Source organism: Palaemon carinicauda, chromosome 38, assembly GCF_036898095.1.
Source record: "Palaemon carinicauda isolate YSFRI2023 chromosome 38, ASM3689809v2, whole genome shotgun sequence".
In the NCBI taxonomy this organism is placed as follows: domain Eukaryota; kingdom Metazoa; phylum Arthropoda; class Malacostraca; order Decapoda; family Palaemonidae; genus Palaemon; species Palaemon carinicauda.
In genome coordinates, this window is record NC_090762.1 from 60,099,756 (window position 1) to 60,118,913 (window position 19,158).

Genomic DNA, 19,158 nt, shown 5'->3' on the forward strand with positions numbered 1-19,158 from the left:
CATCTAAAGTTATCCTACATATGACATACTTCAGAGCAATTATCATCTGAAAGAAAAGGCTTCTCAAAACAAATAAGAGATATCTAATTGATTCAAAATTAAAAAATTGAGGAATTACATACATACATATACCAAGGCACTCCCCCCAATTTTAGGGGGTAGCCGACATCAAACAAATGAAAGAAAAAGGGGACGTCTCCTCTCTACGCTCCTCCCAGCCTGACAGGGGACTCAACCGAGTTTGGCTGGTACTACTAGGGTGGCACAGCCCACCCTCCCACATTATCCACCACGGATGAAGCTTCATAATACTGAATCCCCTACTGCTGCTATCTCCGTGGTCATCCAAGGCACTGGAGGAAGCAGCAGGGCCTACCGGAACTGCATCATAATCGCTCGCCATTCACTCCTATTCCTAGCATGCTCTCTTGCCTCTCTCACATCTATCCTCCTATCACCCAGAGCTTCCTTCACTCCACTGAGGAATTAAAACTAATTAATAATATTCCCTGTAAAAACAATTACCTATACTATACCTATACTTTAGACAAAGATAAATCTTGAGATACTCTTCCAAAATAGAATATGTACATGGTTATTTCTTATTACTATAATCAAAATTTAATTAAAAATTAAAATATATAAACTAGAACTCTCTTTTTTGAAACACTATCGAGCCTGTGTAAAACTTGAGGACTTGCAACTAATTAATAACATTTCCTGCCAAAACAATCAACTATACTAACTCATATACATTGGCTACCGATGAAAAAAGGATTGAGTTTAAAATGTGTACAATAACCTACCAAGCTATCAGAACTGGTCGTCCAAAATAGCTATGAAAATTGCTACATATTGTGCAGCCAACAAATCGTCCTGACAAGAGAATAGTTACAGATGGTTTCAAACTAGATACATGTCTACTGTAGGCTCTAGAGCCTTTAAACATGCGGCCCCGAGATTCTACAATAAACTCCCATGAGAATAATTGAAGATATTAAGGCTTTCAAGAGGAAACTGAAGACTTTCTTATTTTGCGAGTGTTTCAATAGTGATGATCTAACAGTAAGCGACCAATACGCAGTGTGAAATGTTAAATGCTCCAGAATGAACATCATAAAACAACCGTGGAGGTCCTGTAGAGAGTAGGGTTCCCCTGCTGTACGGGACGAGATAAGCAGCCCTTAGAGTAAAGTGAAGTACAAAACAACAACAGACCAGTCAAGCTAAAATAACAATGTGGGAAATGTGATACAGTAAAGGCAAATGCTGTACAGTACATAGCATAATAGGCCAAACAAATTGCATTGCAAGTTTCCTTTGAAGGTTGGCAATTTTTCCATCAAACTTTACTTGACTACGCAATACTGATACTGTACTTAAGGATTACAGATTATGATTTATAATGATTCATAAAGATTTTTTCATGGTTACTAATCATCATAATAAAACATAGTTACCATCCATGCTGTGGTTAGGAATGAATTTACAACAGATTTAAAAATTTTCAACATTTACACTGCAAGACTTCAGAGATACCAAGTAGCTTTGGGAAATTATGGATGAAGGGGATGTCTAAATTTGTTATATCAATTTGAAAGCATATTAACAACACCATCCTAAAAAATATAAAATATCTAATCATTGACAGGCTTGGTAAATTACAGATGCCAATACACCAAATCTTATATCATTTCAGTTCTCTCTATCGTGTTCCTAAAATGTTATAGAATTATTACAGAATATTAATAAAACTTGTTGATGTTAATTTAAGGAAGAGGAATAAAAGAATGAAAATCTGAAAACCAGGGTTCAAAATTTGGAATAATATAAAAATAGATATTGATATTGATAGAAAAGTGAACTTGTAAAAACAATCTAGTTCCTAATTCCTTGCGTTGATCTAAATCCTAACATCACAATGACTTTCTACAGAACTTTCTAAAATACTGACAGTCTCACCTAAAATTATAATTCTCCTACAAATGATATAGTTCTGGCACTGCAGTTTCACAATCGCCACCGTCATCGTCATTATAACCGAGAGAGTAACCCTGAGTGGAAAAACTGAATACTATACAGTAAGCCCAAAGGCGCTAACAGATTGCAGACCATTAAAGAAATATCCCTAAATCTTCTACAAGGCCTGTAATATCCCTCGTTTAAACACAATACAAGAAGAGTAAAGTGAAAAAAAAAAGTTAGGAGCTTGATTGTATGCTTAAGAGAGAATACACCCTAACTAATTATTTAAAGTTTTGTTGTTGTTGTCCACACATATCTTTGAGTATTTAGTAGAAGTTTCTGTAAATAAAATATACATATCTTTAAAAAATACTATATCGAAAGCCACAGTCTGCTATTTACAATTACGATATCAAAATCTGTTTCTAAAAATGCTATGGAAACTGGAAATATAAAAAAAAAATTAACACCAACAAGTTTCAAAATTTTGTACAAACAGATAAAAAGGTAAACAAAAATATACAAAATTAATAGTGAACCTCCTAATAGTCAAGACATCTATTACCTAACAAGAAAAAAAAAATATATATAAAAAATGCCAACAAAATAGCTACATACTGTAAGCTATTCCCCACATACTCATTTCAAGAAGGCTAAAAACATTAAGAAGAAAATTGGTATTCGAGCAGGACATTATCAAGTTCCATGTTTATGAAATGCCCAATTATCAAATACGCTTTCCATGAGGGAAGGTAAATATGACAAATTCGTAGATAATATGACAAATTCGGAGATAATTTGTATTTTTCCTAACCATACAAACCTTAGCTATTTACATAGGGTTTACTTTCGGCGTAGCTGAAAAGACGAGCCATTAGAATATAACGAGGGTGTATTAACCCCGCGCTAGTTAGCAAGGGGGTAGGGGAGTGGTAGCTAGCTACTCCTCCCCCCCCCAACACACCGGTGAACTGCTTCACTTCACTTAGAGGTAGGACTTGCCTTGGGGGACAGGGCTGGCGGGCAAATATGTGTAAATAGCTAAGGTTTGTATAGTTAGGAAAAATACAAATTATCTCCGAATTTGTCATTTGTTCCGTAACGGAAATACAAACCATGCTATTTACATAGGGTGACTTACCCTTAGGAAGGGTGGAAAGTCCCCAGCCTTACTGGCTTCGGCTTACCTGGGGACTCAGAATCCGAGTGAGCAGCACTCGAGAAAAAGTGTCCCTGCACCTCGCCAGTTTCTTGCTAAGCAAGAAACGTGCGGCCTACATAAGCTTGTGTGTGGAGGGAAGAAGTTTGACTTGTCCTAGGAAGTCGACCTGAAGTCCTTTAGCTGGAATTCTAGGCTAGGACTTTCCCAATACCACCTTGTCAGGGTATGGGGGACCCGACAGTATTAACTTAATACTAGGAACACAAGGAAGCATGGTTTACCTGCAGAGGTTTGAAGTCAGCTATGCAGAGAACCTAGGAAGCTGCTTTCCCCAAGAGAGGGGAGGATGAAGAAAGAAGTAAGGGCCAGACATACTTCTTTCATTCATGCAGTCTAAAACCGGATAACAATGCCCTCAACCTTCTGCTACCTGTCCAATAAGGAGCCTGAGGTTAGACCAGCCGTTGTGTAGCCACCACAGGGCCGATAGAAAAGGTATCAAGGCTCCAGTGGGTCACGTCCTGCAGGCAGTGGGCTGTGAAGGTCATTTGACGCTTCCAGACTCCAGCTTGTAGCACCTGCGTCACAGAGTAGTTTCTCTTGAAGGCCAGGGACGTTGCGATGCCTCTGACATCATGTGCCCTAAGGCGACGTGACGGAGGAGGATCTGGATTCAGGGCGTGATGGATGACCCTTTGAGTCCAGGCTGAAAAGGCATTCTTGATGACTCTCCTCTCCGTCCTCCCTGTGCTCCCAAACCGGGCTTGCACGTGAGGACAAACTGCAGCTGTTCTTTAAGACTCCTTACTGGGCATAGTAGGAGAAGGTCTGGGTCATCTGTTACAGAACGGAGACTCGAAATCCTGAAGAAGTCAACCGAAGGTCCGGGACTCCCAGATTTTGAGTCTAGTAACCAACTCAGGGACAAACCTGAATGTTACCTCCATCTATCCTCTTGAATGGGCGACGTCGTACGAGAGACCATGAAGTTCGCTGACACGCTTAGCAGAGGCCAGAGCGAGCAGGAGCACCGTCTTCCAAGACCGGTAACGATCAGAAGCCTGGCGTAATGGTTCGCAAGGAGAATGAATGAATGATTTAAAGTTTTCAGGCATCCTGACATCTAAGGTCATTGACGCCGGTAACATTTAATTTATGTATACAAAAGTAAAAAATTAAATAAAATAAAAAATTAAAGAGTATTCAATTAAAATCATAAATATTGAATGTCATAAAAGTTAAATATTTTTCAGAAGACCTGCTTCTGAAAGAAATCTAAAAATGCCACTTGCATGGTAGGACACATCATTTCCAAGAATCTTGGCAAGGATGAACCTGCCACCCTCACCTCGAGCCTCAAACAAATATCTATTCCGCAAGATGTTGTAATTGGGGCATTCGGTCAACAAATGCCTTACTGTTAGAGGTACTAAACAGTTGTCACAATACGGTTGGTGTTGGCCCTTCAGCAGAAACTCATGTGTCAACCGAGTGTGACCAATACGGAGACGACAAAGAGCCGTCTCCCATTTTCGGGGCATCATATTATACCTCCAAGGAGATATGTCATTTGTTACTTCCCTCATTTTATTGCCATCTTGACTATCCCATTGCTGTTGCCATTTATTGCAAACCAATTTCTTGATGTCAGGTAAGAAATCATTACAGGGAATGGGATACCTTCTTGGCAGCAACTCGGATGCAGCCTCCTTAGCCAGTGAATCTGCCTTCTCATTCCCGGACACACCTACATGTGCTGGAACCCAACAAAATTGAACTGTTATACCTCTCCGTCCAATAATGAAAAGCCATTCTAAAATCTTTAAAACTAGAGGGTTATTAGAATTAAAAACTTCCATAGCTTGAAGGACACTCCTTGCATCACTAAAAATTGTAAAATTACCCTCCTTCTCCAACGCTATTTTCTCAATAGCGGTTAATATGCCATACAGTTCGGCAGTAAATATGGAAGCGGTCAGAGGAAGTGCACCTCTACAATTAAAACCATTACTATGTACTCCAAATCCAACGCCAGCATCAGATTTGGAGCCATCAGTATAGATAAATGTTGATCCTCTATGTTCTTTAACATGTTCATTAAAAAGAGACCTGGCTTCTATGTCTGACATATTCTTCTTATCTCCAATAAAATATTTACAAAAAGATATCTCTGGTAACTTCCATGGAGGCGTTGATGATACCTTGAATGGAAGTACCTTATTTCTAATTATATCCAGACTATTTAATAATCGTTTCACCCGAAAGCCATAAGGTTGAGGAGATTTTGGGTGCAACTCAAAGTATGATGCGTGTCTTACAAGGCTTGCAGTCTGAAAGGCTAGAGAGTTAGGGAGTCTTTGCAATCTAAACCAATACCAAAGAATGGAAGACATTCGGTAAAGGTCTAGAGGTAACTCTCCAGCATCAACAAGGAGACTTGGGATAGGCGAGGTTTTAAAAGCTCCAGTAGACAATCTAATACCTGCATGATGTATCGAATCTAATATTTTTAACCGGCTTGGGGTAGCTGAAGAATATACCTCACAACCATAACTAATTTTGGAAAAAATCAAGGCCTTGTATAATTTTAAAATAGTATTGCGGTCTTCCCCCCATGATGTATGGGACAATACTTTTAAGATATTCAGAGCTTCAACACATTTAGCTTTTAGCGCTTTTAGGTGAGAAACCCATGTAAGTTTACAGTCAAATATCAAACCTAAAAATTTGGTTTCCGGTACACATGGTATCCGTTGACCTTTAATGTATATATCCGGGTCTGGATGTACTCCCCGGATACGACAAAAATGGACAATGGTAGTTTTACTTGTCGAGAACTTAAATCCATTCATGTCAGCCCACTGGATAATTTTATCAATAGAGAGTTGGATTTTTCTCTCAACCATTGCCATTCTAGTGCCAGAAAATTATATTGAGAGATCATCCACAAATAATGTTGAGAGAACATCCTGGGGAATGGCTGAGGATATCCCATTAATTGCTAGTGCAAAAAGGGTTACACTCAGCACACTACCCTGAGGAACTCCTTCTTCCTGGCACTTACTCTCTGATAGAGTTTCCCCCACTCTCACTTGAAAAACTCTACGTGAAAGAAATGCCTGAATAAATAGTGGCAGCTCTCCTCTCAATCCCAATTCATGAATGGTTTTAAGAATACCATATCTCCATGTGGTATCATATGCCTTTTCAAGGTCAAAAAATACTGTAACATGGTGCTGTTTGGAAGCAAAGGCTTCACAAATAGAAGACTCAAGTCGTATCAACACATCAGTCGTTGAGTGCATTTTTCGGAATCCACATTGAATCGGTGATAAAATACCTTTCTTTTCAAGGTACCATATCAGCCTTGCATTGACCATCTTCTCCATGATTTTACATAAACAAGATGTCAATGCAATAGGACGATAGTTTGCTGCTAAAAACTTGTCTTTACCGGGTTTTAAAAAGGCTAAAATAATGGCTAGTTCCCAAACACTTGGGTAACTATGATCATGCCATATTCTATTAATAATGCTTAAAATAAATAGCTTTGTATTAAAATGGACATGTTTAATCATTGCATATGGAATTCCATCGGGTCCAGGGGCTGTATCGTTGCAATGAGCAAGTGCGGAATCAAATTCTCTTTCAGTGAAAGGAGAATTATACGACTCTTCCCTTCTTGTTGCAAAATTTAAAATTTTCTTTTCTTCAGTGCTCCTATACTGGTGACCAGGGGCTCCTTCACACTTGCTGGATACATTTGAAAAATGATTAGCCAGGGCATTGCTAACTTCATTTGCTTCAGTTACATACTGGCCATTCACCTTCAACACTGGTGGTGGGTTGGGGGTGAATTTGCCAGCTATCTTTTTTACTTTCCTCCACACAGAAGATGGTGGTGTTCTACTGTTAATGGAGGAAACAAAAGACATCCATGACTGGCGTCTTGCTTCTTTCATGGCATGACGGAACTGTGCTCTACATTTCTTGTACATAGTTAAATTCTCATCAGTTCTGCGTCTACGCAATCGTGTTAGAGATCTTCTTGTGGCTCTGTGGAGTGCAGTTAGTTCTGAAGACCACCACGGGACTGGTCGTCGTTTGAATAACCCTGTTGTTTTGGGAATTGAATTGACTCCTGCTGTATGAAGAGTTCCATTCAGTAGGTCTATGGCATCATCAACACTTTCAAACTGTTCTGCTCTCCCTTCGATTTCACTTAGCTCGGAAAATTTAACCCAGTCTGCCTTGTCTAGATTCCAACGTGGCGATCTTTGCAAAGGCGGACCCTTGTTGGTGTTTATAATGATTGGTGCATGATCACTAGTATGCCAATCATCTAATGTCCTCCAATCAAAATCAAGAAGGCAGTTAGAGCTTGCAATTGAAAGGTCAATGCATGACAAAGTACCTGTCTGAACATGGAAGTGTGTGGGCTCTCCTGTATTAAGGAGTCCCACATCCTCATTCTCCACAATTGATGAGATAATATTGCCCCTTGTGTTTGCTAAAATATCACCCCATAAAGGATGTCTACCATTCATATCTCCCAGTAAGAGAAAAGGTTGAGGGAGTTGTTGAATGACCTCTACTAAATCATCATATAAAATATTATCATTTGGAGGTAAGTACAGAGAGCATATTGTATATTTTCTCCCTATATCAATTTGTACAACAACTGCCTGCAGGGTTGTACGTATAGACATGGGTATTTGGGGAACATCTCGACGAATGTACATGAGACTTCCGCCATGGCTCCCTGCTTGTTGATTATATGGTGTTCTATAGCTAACATACTCTCGAGGACTAGGAGTGTTAGAATCAAGCATACTTTCCTGTAGACATACAATTATGGGGGAATGTTCATGAATTAAGAGCTTAAGTTCTTCATATTTCGCCCTCAAACCCTGACAGTTCCATTGCAAAATGGAGGAGAAAACTATGGATTATTTCTGGAAGACATCTTGGATGAGGTCTTCCCATTAGCAGTTTTTAATCTAACATTATTACCTGTAGGTTTCTTCAGAGGTGGTCTTGTTATGTTGGGTTTTACGTTGGTGTTTTTCTTTGTATCTTTTTTATCTATTTGTTGAGGGGGATGGTGGACCTCAACTTGAATTTCTGATTTATTTAAATTATCTTCTGGTTGATCGGCAACATCAACAGACAAAACATCATATTTATTTGATGTCATAATTCTAGTATTTCTTATGGAAGGGGGTGAGAGAGATGGAGGTCTCACTCTTTTACGATTAGTAGGTTGTGAGTTACCAGGTTTTTGTACCTTCCCAACTACAGGTACACCTGATAACTTGGTGTCAGGTGGAATCTCCATTAAATCAGGCAAGGATATGGCCTGGGAGAGGTTGGTACTATCCTTTGTAATGGGGGACAAAGGTTTGATAGTGGTGGGCAATGTCTTTTTGTTGATACTCAATGATAAATCTTTAGGAGGAGATGTTCTTGTCTTATGCAGCACTTTATCAATAGATGGTGAATTCCTTTTTCGAGAACTACCTACAGTAGTAGGTGGGTGAGATGATTCCCGAGGAACTTTTTCTCCTGTTTTTAATGTTTTTGCATAAGTGTTAGATTTATTTAATAATCTCTTGGCATGCCCCACGCTTACATGTTCAATAATTGATTTATTGAGGGCAGCCTCTTCTAACTTATAAAACTGGCAGCTCCTATCATTAGATTTATGATTAGAGTTGCAGTTTAAGCACCTTGCCTCAAATGTACATTCCCCATGGTAAATATTGGAGCAAGTATTACAAATTCTTTCACTATTGCAAACTTTGGAAGGATGTCCAAATTTAAAGCAATTATAACATTGCAGTGGCTTTTGCTTAAAAGGTTGAACTCTGATCCTTTCGTTTTCTATGTCTATGTGGGAAGGTACATCGGCATCCTGGAAAGTAATAACAATCATTGATGTTCCAGGTACTTTATGTACTTTCCACACTGATAGAGGACACATAGTCAATATCTCTTCTTCAGTAAATTCATACAGATCCCTATTAAAAACCACTCCCCTTCCATAGCTAAAGTTTAGATGGGGTTTGATGTCCAATTTTATATCATCATTTACTGTCTTCCAATTGGACAGTATAACAGACTGTGTATATGACTTGGCCTTTATCAGGTAACTTTTCTTACCGAATCGAGATATATCTCCAGGTGCGATCGTACCTACCTTCCTCTGAAGAAATTTGCAGACCTTGAAATAATTTTCCGTACCCCCTACAGATTGAGCAAGAAGCCACATTGGTGGTTTTGGCTTTCTTTGGGATGGCATATCTGCCTCTATATCTTTATCAGCCCAGTCTGCTGGTCTGTAGACCTCCAGATCTTTAGGTGCCCTATCACACAGAGCACCCTTAACACTCATATTACCTACTTTAATATCAACAATATTACGGCTTGCATTAAATGCTTCCTCATGACAATTAAATGATAACCAAGATTCCCAATTATCATCTTGAAGTTTCATTCTAATTTCTTTTATTAATCCATAACACTCAAATATTTTATGTAGCATATCATAATTAGTTTCTAATGGGATTTGGGTAATGTGCAGGACATTCAATTTTCCTGTGTTGCCCAAATTAACCTTTTTCCGAGTGTTTAAAGAATAGTCCTTTTTAGTTCCTACGTCGTCAACGGAGTTTTCTTTAAATGAATTGCCAGAGGTCGTCAACAGTGCCGGGGGCGAGTCAGCATATCCAGGGGAGGTGGGGTCATTTTCACAAGAATCCATCATAAAAAGAAGAGAGAAGAGTGATTTTTTGAAGTTTGATTTACCTGCTTGAGAACATTAAGGCATCACATGTTGGGAGGAAATTTACACTCTCCACTACCGGCACAGTGAGAGTATACTTCCCAGATGGTCCACTCCATACCCTACCCGAAGGATAGCATCAAAACAGATATAGAGGCACAGGTGTAAGCTGAACCCGCCTGTTAGGACTGAGACCAAGAAACTATGGAATCATCCTCCCCATATCTGTAATGACGGGCTTCCGGCCAAAAGCCGAGAGTCCTACCCCAAGCGTTGGATCCCTCTGGATTCCGAAGACCCAACACTTGAGAATAGTTCCGCCAAAAAGGTCCAAACCATCTTCGGGATGGCTGAGATCATCCAATACTCTCACATATAGCTTTGAGCACAAACACCTCCCAACTGTGACACCTTTCCCATTCATCAAAGCAGGCAGCAATACCGGATGTATAAACATCCGCCCAAGTGGCAATAACAGATGTAGAAACATCCATGCCATAAAAGAGAAAAAAAAAATAATAATAAACACACATATATATGTAAATATATACACATACATATGGGAAATTTTACTCATAGGGTTGGGACAGCAACATGAAGGAAAGTTTATAATATTAGGAGAAGGTTGAAGCCATATAAAGAGGAAGAAAAAGATGAAAGAGAGAAATTTAGATTCGAACTGGGGGAGCAATTTCCCCAAGTTCGAGAGCCCTCTTGCCCGTCACCAAGATTCAGCACGGGAATGAAATGCTGTGCTGAAGCTCAATGACTTCATCAAGGCATTCTCTCATTAAGAGGGGTTCGCAAGGAGATCTCTTAAGAGCTCTAAGAGCCTGAACTATGTTCCATGGAGGAGGTCTCACTTCCGACTGGGGGCCGGTAAGTTTGTAGTTTCATATGAGCGAAGAAAGATCCAGCGAGGAGGAAATGACTATTCCTTTCAGCCTGAAGGCCAGACTAAAAGCTGAGCGATAGGCTTCCACTGCCGAGAGCGAAAGGCGTATTTCCTCCCGCCGATATACAATGACTCCGCTATTGCTGGAATAGTGGCATCAAGGGGAGAGGTACCTCTCCCACAACACCAACCACAGACTCTCCACTTCGCCTGGTAGACCCCTGCGGATGACTTTCCCAGGTGTCGAGACATCCGCTCCGCAACTTGTTGCGGAACGCTTCTCTCTGTGAGGGGATGCTGGATGGTCTCCAGGCACGGAGCCGAAGCGAACGGCTTGTGGTAGATGTTGCAGTGTGATTGTTTGACTAGCTCATGTCGTGGGGGAAGCTCTCTCAGGAGTTCCGTCTGGAGATGCAGAAGTTCCGGGAACCACTCTGCAGGATGCCGCAGCGGAGCTATCAGAGTCATTGACAGGTTGACCGATAGTCTGGTCTTGTTGAGCCCCCTTCTCAACAGACAGAATGGTGGGAAGACGTAGACGTCGATGTTATCCCACCGTGTAGGAAGGCATCTTGTCAGAGTGCCTTGGGGTCTGGGACTGGGAGTAGTACAGCGGCAGCTTGAAATTCAAGGCTGTCGCAAACAGGTCCACAAGGTCTGGACCTCTTGGCGACCAGGGGGGGTCGAGGACCACTCGGTACTCTCTATCTGTGAAGCCCTGCTCAGACTGTTGGAGAGCACATTCCTTTGTCCGGAATGAAACGAGCCGATAGGGTATGAGTGGATGGACTTCGGTTCATCTCAGTATCTCTACTGCAAGATGAGAAAGTCGATATGAAAAGGTACCTCCCTGCTTGTTGAAACAAAAAGCACTACCGTGGAGTTGTCATCCATGGAGTGACTCACCAGGGTCTGTTGGAAGTGTTGAGGGGCCAGACTACGGCCTTCATTCCTAGCAGATTGATGTGGAGGTACCCTTCTGGTTCTGACCATAGGCCTGATTCAGAACGTGGACCCCCCCTTGTTTTGACGAGTCCAAGAACAGCATCAAATGTGGGGAAAGGGCGAGAAGATCCATTCCCCTGCAAAGGTTTCCATAGGTCAACTACCACAGCAGGTCCATTCGTTCTGCAGGTCCCACCAGAGTGTCCGGGGAATCGTTGTCTTGATTCCACCGGGACTTGGGCCGCTGATGCACGGATCTCATCCTGAGGCGGCTGTTGGAACTAGCTTGGCCAAGGAGGAAAGGTGACCTAGGAGGCGTAACCAAGATTGGGCTGGAAGCTCTCCTCTCTGAGGAAAGGTTCTGCGACTCTCCTCAGCCTTGCTATCATAAGATCTGATGGGAAGGCTTGGAGATTGGAGTCTAATATCATGCCTAGATATCCCAGTTGTTGAGATGGAAGCAGAGAAGACTTCTCGAGAATTACCATGATCCCTAGATCTTGGCAAAGTCCCAGAAGCTTGTCTCGGTGTTGAAGAAGGGTCGATTCCGAGACTGCCTGGGATAGCCAGTCATCCAGAAAACGAAGGAGACGGATGCCGCTCCTGTGTGGCCATGAAGATAACAGGGTGAACATTCTGGAGGACACCTGTGGTGCTGCGGGGAGATCGAAACGCCGTACCTTGAACTGGTATATCTTGTTGTCTAGGCTGAATTTCAAGTACTTCCTGGAAGACGGATGGATTGGGATCTGGAAGTACCCGTCCTTCAGATTCAGTGTGCACATGAAGAGTTGTGGTCACACTAAAAGCCTGATTGACTCTGCTGTTCCACGCTGAACGAAGTTTGTTCGACAAACTTGATCAGGGCTGAGAGGTCAAGACAGGTTTCCAGCCTTCCGACGCTTTCTTACAAGAAAGAGTTGACTGAAGAAGCCGGTGGGAGAAGCCGTCGATGACCTTTTGGAGAGCATCCTTCTAGAGCATGGTCTCGATTTCTGCCCGAAGTGCTAGCCCCTTTGCCGATCCCATGGCATAGGAGCTCAGCGACACTGGATTCGCTGTCAGTGGAGGTAGAGATGTAAAGAACGGGACGCGATATCCTTGGCTGATCAAGGAGATCGTTCAGGAATCGGCCCAGAGTTGCTGCCACCTGAGCGCGCAACCTTGGGCATCCCCCCACTGGGGACCATGCAGGGGGGTTGCTAATCCTAGCATTTGCGGCCTCGGCCGCTCCCTCAGGATTATTGCCTCCCCAGAAGGACTTCCCGCCCTTCTTGTCTCTGACAGGAGGGGGCTGCTGTTTAGACACCTTGTCTTAGCTGCTAGGGCCGGTTCCGATGTCCTAGGCTGACGAGGCTGTTGTTTTCGAGGCGCTGGAGGCTTGTAGGGTCTGGATGCAAGCGCCTTTGAAGGAGCGAACCGTGATTCGCTTTCTCCACCTCTAAGCTGTCCGTTCCCTGTCCTTGGGCTCAAAACAAGGTCTTTCCAAGAGTGGAAGAGTGTCTGAGCTTGCCGACATCCATGGTTGGGACTTCCGAGAGGAACCTCTCGGTCACTGCATCTCATTGCTTTAACATCGAGTTTGCCCACAAGTTCGAAACTTGGTGAGCCGGGAAACAATGGTGCTCGTGCCCGAGAGGAGGAAAGTTTCCATGACCTTCCTGGAGCTCTCCTTGAACAAATTCTTGGATCGCAACAGGATGCCCAGAGATCCAAGCCAGACAACCAGCCACGAAGTGGCCTGCATGGCACACTTTGCGGCTTTCTCCTGGCTTAAGATCTCCGAAGACGAGAATGTCACCTGCCAGGTGGAGAATTTCTCGAAAGATAAACTCCCTGGGGAGACCCTTCCACGGAATGGTGGAGAGGAAGGGCTAAACCAGGTTCCCCCATGATCTCGAAGTACTGTACCTCCTCTGCTGACGGCTGACAGACGCAGTGTCAGCGACTCCCGCTAGGGTAAAGGGAATCGAACGATCCTGAGGAGTAGAGATGATGGGGCCTGCCTGAAAGGAAGGAGAAGAATGTTGCCCAGACCTCTCTGAAGATTCTTCCTGCTCTTGTACGTGCGATGCTCTACGTTTACGGGGAGAAGATCGTGATCTGGAAGTACGCGCCCAAGAAGACTCGCAGGGTTGCCCGTGTTGCGATAACCAGACGGGAATAGCGGTCGAAATCACCCGGGCGCTCGCGTGATGGCAAATCGTTGGTTCGCTCGTGAGCGAACGTGGGTGTGCCTGCGTGCGGGCACGCAGGTGAAAGTGCGCGCGGGCGCGCAGGTGAAAGTGCGCGCGGGCGCGCAGGTGAAAGTGCGCGCGGGCGCGCAGGTGAGGGCGAGCGCGGTTGAAAGGGCGAGCGCTGGAGGTCGGGAGACCGATGGCGTATGTTAAAGTATTTCCCGTTTATCAATTCTCAAATTTGGATAGTTTCATTTAAGTAGCCACAGTTTATGACATCCATAGTATCCAAGATCAGTATTTTCTACTAGTCTTTTCAATTCTAACTCAAAAGCTTTGCAATCTCTCGAATTTACTGTATGGTCATTTGGTTTGTTTGAGTTTGTGCATTACATTTTGGCATCTGCGAGTTACATTCCATGGTGGAATGTTTTCCTGAACATGGCACATTGGCGAGCAATGGCTCGCTGGCAGGAATCGCGCTGGCGCTCGCGTGATGGAAAACCATTGGTTCGCGCGCGAGCGAACACAGGTGTGCGGGCACAAGGGCGAGCGCAGGCGGCGGGGAGACCGATGGTGCATAAGCGAGCGATGGCTCGTAGGCGGGCGAAGGCGCGTTGGTAAGCGATGGCGCGTGGGCAAGCGATGGCGCGTGGGCAAGCGATGGCGCGTGGGCAAGCGATGGCGCGTGGGCAAGCGATGGCGCGTTGGCGCGTTGGCGAGCAGTGGCGCGTAGCAACCGATCGCGTACAGGAGAGTTAACGCGTGGGCGTGTAGGAAACCTACGACGATTGAAGCGTTGACGCGTTGAAAACGCTTGCGCGCAGGCGAAGAATCGTGCGGGCGCGTAGGAGATTGCTGGTGCGTAAGGAGAGCCCAGGGGTGCCTGTGAGCGCCTGTGCGCTAGCTTAGGCGTCTCCTGGGTGGCGCAGTGTGAAGTGGAGGCGTGCTGGCGCGTTGGCGCGCTGGAACTGGAACCACGCGTCAGAAGGGCGCTGCGAGTCCAGAAGAACCTGAGAGCGCCTGTGCACTAGTGTAGGAACTTCTTGAACTGCGCGTAACGAGGCAGGAACCAGGAGATCGTAGGAGCGTAGTTGCGTGGCCAGAAGAAATGTGCGGCCAGACGATATCAGCGAGGGTGCAGAACCAGAGAGATTGTCGGCGAGGAGGCGAAGGAATAACTCCTTGCCTGCGCCCAGATCCGAAGATATTGGGCTTGTATGTGAACGTTGGCACGTATTGCGCACATCAGGAAGGGGGCGCAGATGCGTGCTGGCGAGCAGGTGCACGAGGAGTTCAGAGAAGAAAATCTCCCTGCTTACGCCCAGATCCAGAGATCGTGGGTGCGAGGGCGAACGTTGGCGCGCATTGCGCACATCAGGAAAGGGCAATCAGGCAATCATGGGCATTCAGAAGACCGTAGGCGCACATGGCGTGTAGTCGCACAGGTATCAGAAGAGTTGGCGATCAGGAGTTGATTCAGCAGAAGTCTGGTCCACAGCAGGAGCATTTGTGAACTACTGCGCGCTCGAGGTTGCACAGGTAAAAAAAACCTGGCACCAAAGGGACTTACTCATATTGTGAGATAATCCCTAACCCCCGAAGGGACCGGTGCCCGTTTGGAAAACGGGGTGGAGAGGCGCCCACAGCGCTACTGCGTCCAGGAAGGGAGAAGGAAGACAAGAAGATCTGGAAGGTGTCGAAGATCGCGAACGAACTGCTGACAGGTCTAGCGAAGCAGCCGCAACTGTCTGTTCTCATCGAGGAGGATCCTCTGCGGCTGAAGATGAAGACGACCACGGACAGGAGCACGATCATCAGTCCTCCGAAGAGGAGTCTCTGTTAGTGAACTCTCCCGAGGGGGAGAGACACTCGCAGGAGAGACCGTTGGACTCGGCTGCCCCTCGAAGATGTTCGGAGGGGGAAACTGAGCCTTCAGCAACAACAGCAGGGGAGTCCTCTGAAGGAGTCTCTATGAGTGTCCTCTCTCGCGAACGAGAGAGGTGAACACTTCGTAGAAGAGACAGGAAGAACTGATGAAGGCGCCCCTTGAGGCCATTGGATCAGCAAGCTGACCATAAAGAGCAACCCTCCGAAGAGGAGCTCCTGCAGCTGCTCAACCCCTTGAGCGTAGCTGCAAGTGCGACCGCTCAGCATCAAAAGCATAATCGCACGAACTCCATGGTCCGGCCTTGCAACCGCTCAGCCCTTTGAGCATGGTTACAAAAGCGGTCGCTCAGCACCAAGAGCATAACCACCCGAGGACCAGAAATTATTAAGGTAAGAGAAGATGCACCCCCTTGAAGGGGAAAAAACTCATACCCGGGAAGGGAACCTCCCTCGGAAGGGAAGTACCCACCCATGGAGGTGAACCTCCTGAGCGTTCTAAATGAACTAAGGAGCTGACAGTTGTCACGGGAGAACTGCTAGGAGAAGGGACAATGGCAGACTCCCCAGGCCTCAACAGGACAGCTCTGCTTCGTTGGCACATTAGGCAAACGAAAAACTAGATAGTTAACTGTGAAAATAAAACAATTAGTTAACATTAATTCCCCCGGGGGAACTCCGAAGAGGAACCCCTGTGGGAAAAGCATATAAGAATTACGCACAGGAATGCGCCCTCCTCCCCCACTGACACTCACGGGAAGGGGGGGAGGGGAAGGCAGAGAACTGTAACAAAACAGAATTATAACAATTATAAATATGTAATTCATCTAAGAATGTTCACTAATAGTAAGAACGAATGAACCCCGAAGGGAAGCGTTCTACACAGAAGCTGAAAAGTTAACAAATACAATTAGATTTAATTAAAAAAAAGAGACAAAATAAACGAAGTAGCAACTCATCCCACAACGGGAAGGAAGCTACCATAATACGTAGTAGTAATAAAAGGGTGAACGACCTTAAGGAGAGAGAGAGAGACTGTAGTCAAACTAAACTCCCAAGTTCCCCATGCTGATAGACCAAGTTCCCCGTAGGGAAGGAGGAACAGTGGAGAAACAGATTAATAAGTAAAGTCCAGCGATAATATTCCCCACGGCGCCCGCCGAAGGGAGACCGAAGGACCAAGGGAGAGATCGCGACCCATGAAAAGTCCCCGTGGTGGCCTGAGACCACGCGGAAAAGTTGTCGTACAATGAGTGGACTTCCTACACACACACACAGCACAAACACTGAAAAGGAAACTTACTGTATTTCTATACTTAAATATATAAATAAACAAGAATGTTTACATATATATTAAGTATAAGAAAAGTAAGTAATTAAATAAGACAAAACATAAATGGCTGCCATGCGAGGACGGGACAGAGACGTCTGTTCATCGTCCAAGCCAAAAGTGAAGTGAAGCAGCTCACAGGTGTGTGAGGGGGGGAGGGGAAGCTAGCTACCACTCCCCTACTCCCTTGCTAGCTGGCGCGGGGGTAATACACCCTCGTTAAATTCTAATGGCTCGTCTTTTCAGCTACGCCGAAACCCTGTGTAAATAGCGTGGTTTGTATTTCGGTTACGGAACAATTGTATTTTTCCTAACTATACATTATTATTACTTCGACGGAGGTGAATGACGAGCCATTACAGTTTTAACGAGGGTTTACTACCCCACCGCTAGTTAACGGGGGGTAGGGAGGGGTAGCTTGCTACCCCCCCCCCCCCCACCTCACACACACCAGTGAATACTTCACTTTACCTAGAGGTAGGACTTCACTGGGGACAGGGCTGGCGAGCAAGTTTGATTAAATAGCCAAGGTTTGTATGGTTAGGAAAAAAGGGATTTTGATGAAGGAAAAATCTATTTCTGGGGAGAGACCTGTGTCGCCCGCACCTCTAAGTGGATGGGGAGATTACTCCGAACATCAGATGTTTCAGGGCTCTTGGTCACCCGCCATGAAACAGTCCCATACCAATGTTCTCGAAGCCATGGCAGTGTTCTTGACCCTGAGGAGACACTCTCCTCCGAGGTCGAGCCACATCACAGTACTGTAGTGTCAGACAGAACAGACGTAGTACACGGGTTCAAAAGGGGAGGATCCAAGTCACCCAACCTGAATCGGATCCTGGTCACTATCTTCGCCAGGCCAACAGAAAAGAACTGGTTCCTGTCAGTAACTCACCTAGCAGGAGTCCAGAATGTGAGAGCGGACTCACTATCCAGGACGAAACCACTGGAGTCGGAATGGTCTCTAGACATAATTTCATTCCGGTGGATACTCAGGAACCATTAGAAGAAGGTTTACCTATTTCCCCCAGTGAATCTTCTAATGAGACTTTTACACAAACTAGGCCCCTTCCGGGGGACAGTGACTTTAGTACCACCTCACTGGCCAAGAACAGTTGGTTTCCTCTCCTCCTCGAGTTGAAACTCCGTCCCTTCCGGATCCCGTTCCCCAAACTGACTCAAGTAATCCAAACTCACTGTGTCAGATTACTCAAGGATAGCCAAAACTCTAACTTTGTGGACTACAGGAAGTTTGCAGATCGTAGAGACGCGAACATTGAACCGGGAAACGGTCTCTTCATCGAATTAGACAAAAGGGACTCGGTAACTCGCCAATATGATTCGGCCGTTAACAACTAGCAGATTCCCTAAGGGTTCAGACCATGCTCGTATGTCTCCGAATATAGCCATCTCTTTCTTGAGGTTCCTATTTGGCAAAGGCCTAACAGTTAGCACTTTAACCACCATCTAGTCAGCTTGGAAGATTTACCTATTTCCACCAGTGAATCTTCTAATGAAAGTATTGCACAAACTACGCAATAATAATAATATCCGTCCACAAAAGGTCTCATGGTTTCTAAACGATGTTTTGAAATTGGCATCAGAAACCAATAACGAATCCTGCTCGTACATTTCGCTACTTAGAAAGACCCTATTTCTTACAGCCATGGCCTCAGGTGCCAGAATTTCAGAATTAGCAGCTCTCTCCCGTAATCCTGAGAACCTAGATTTCCTCTCGTCAGGGGAAGTACTGCTCTCCCCGGATAGAAGTTTCCTAGCTAAAAATGAAGACCCTCAAAACAGATGGTCTCCTTGGAAGATTATCCCTCTTCCACAAGATGCTTCTCTATGTCCAGTAGTGACTCTTAGGGCTTTTTTAGCTAGATCTACCACACGTTCCTCCGGTCCCTTGTTCATCAGGGAACAAGGGGGTACTATCTCCATTCAAGGTATTAGACAGCAAATACTTTACTTCATCAAGCAGGCTAACCCGGAATCCTTTCCTCAGGCACA

General features: G+C 44.7%; 1 long non-coding RNA gene across 1 annotated transcript in view; it reads right to left on the reverse strand.

The window, feature by feature from the left end:
* Window positions 1-1,172: 1,172 nt before the first annotated feature.
* The window catches only part of LOC137630658 (uncharacterized), a 28,089-nt gene continuing 10,103 nt past the window's right edge, over window positions 1,173-19,158 (reverse strand). Inside the window, exon 3 of the long non-coding RNA XR_011041755.1 lies at window positions 1,173-2,304. This is a non-coding gene — a long non-coding RNA (uncharacterized lncRNA). The remainder of the gene's footprint in view (window positions 2,305-19,158) is intronic.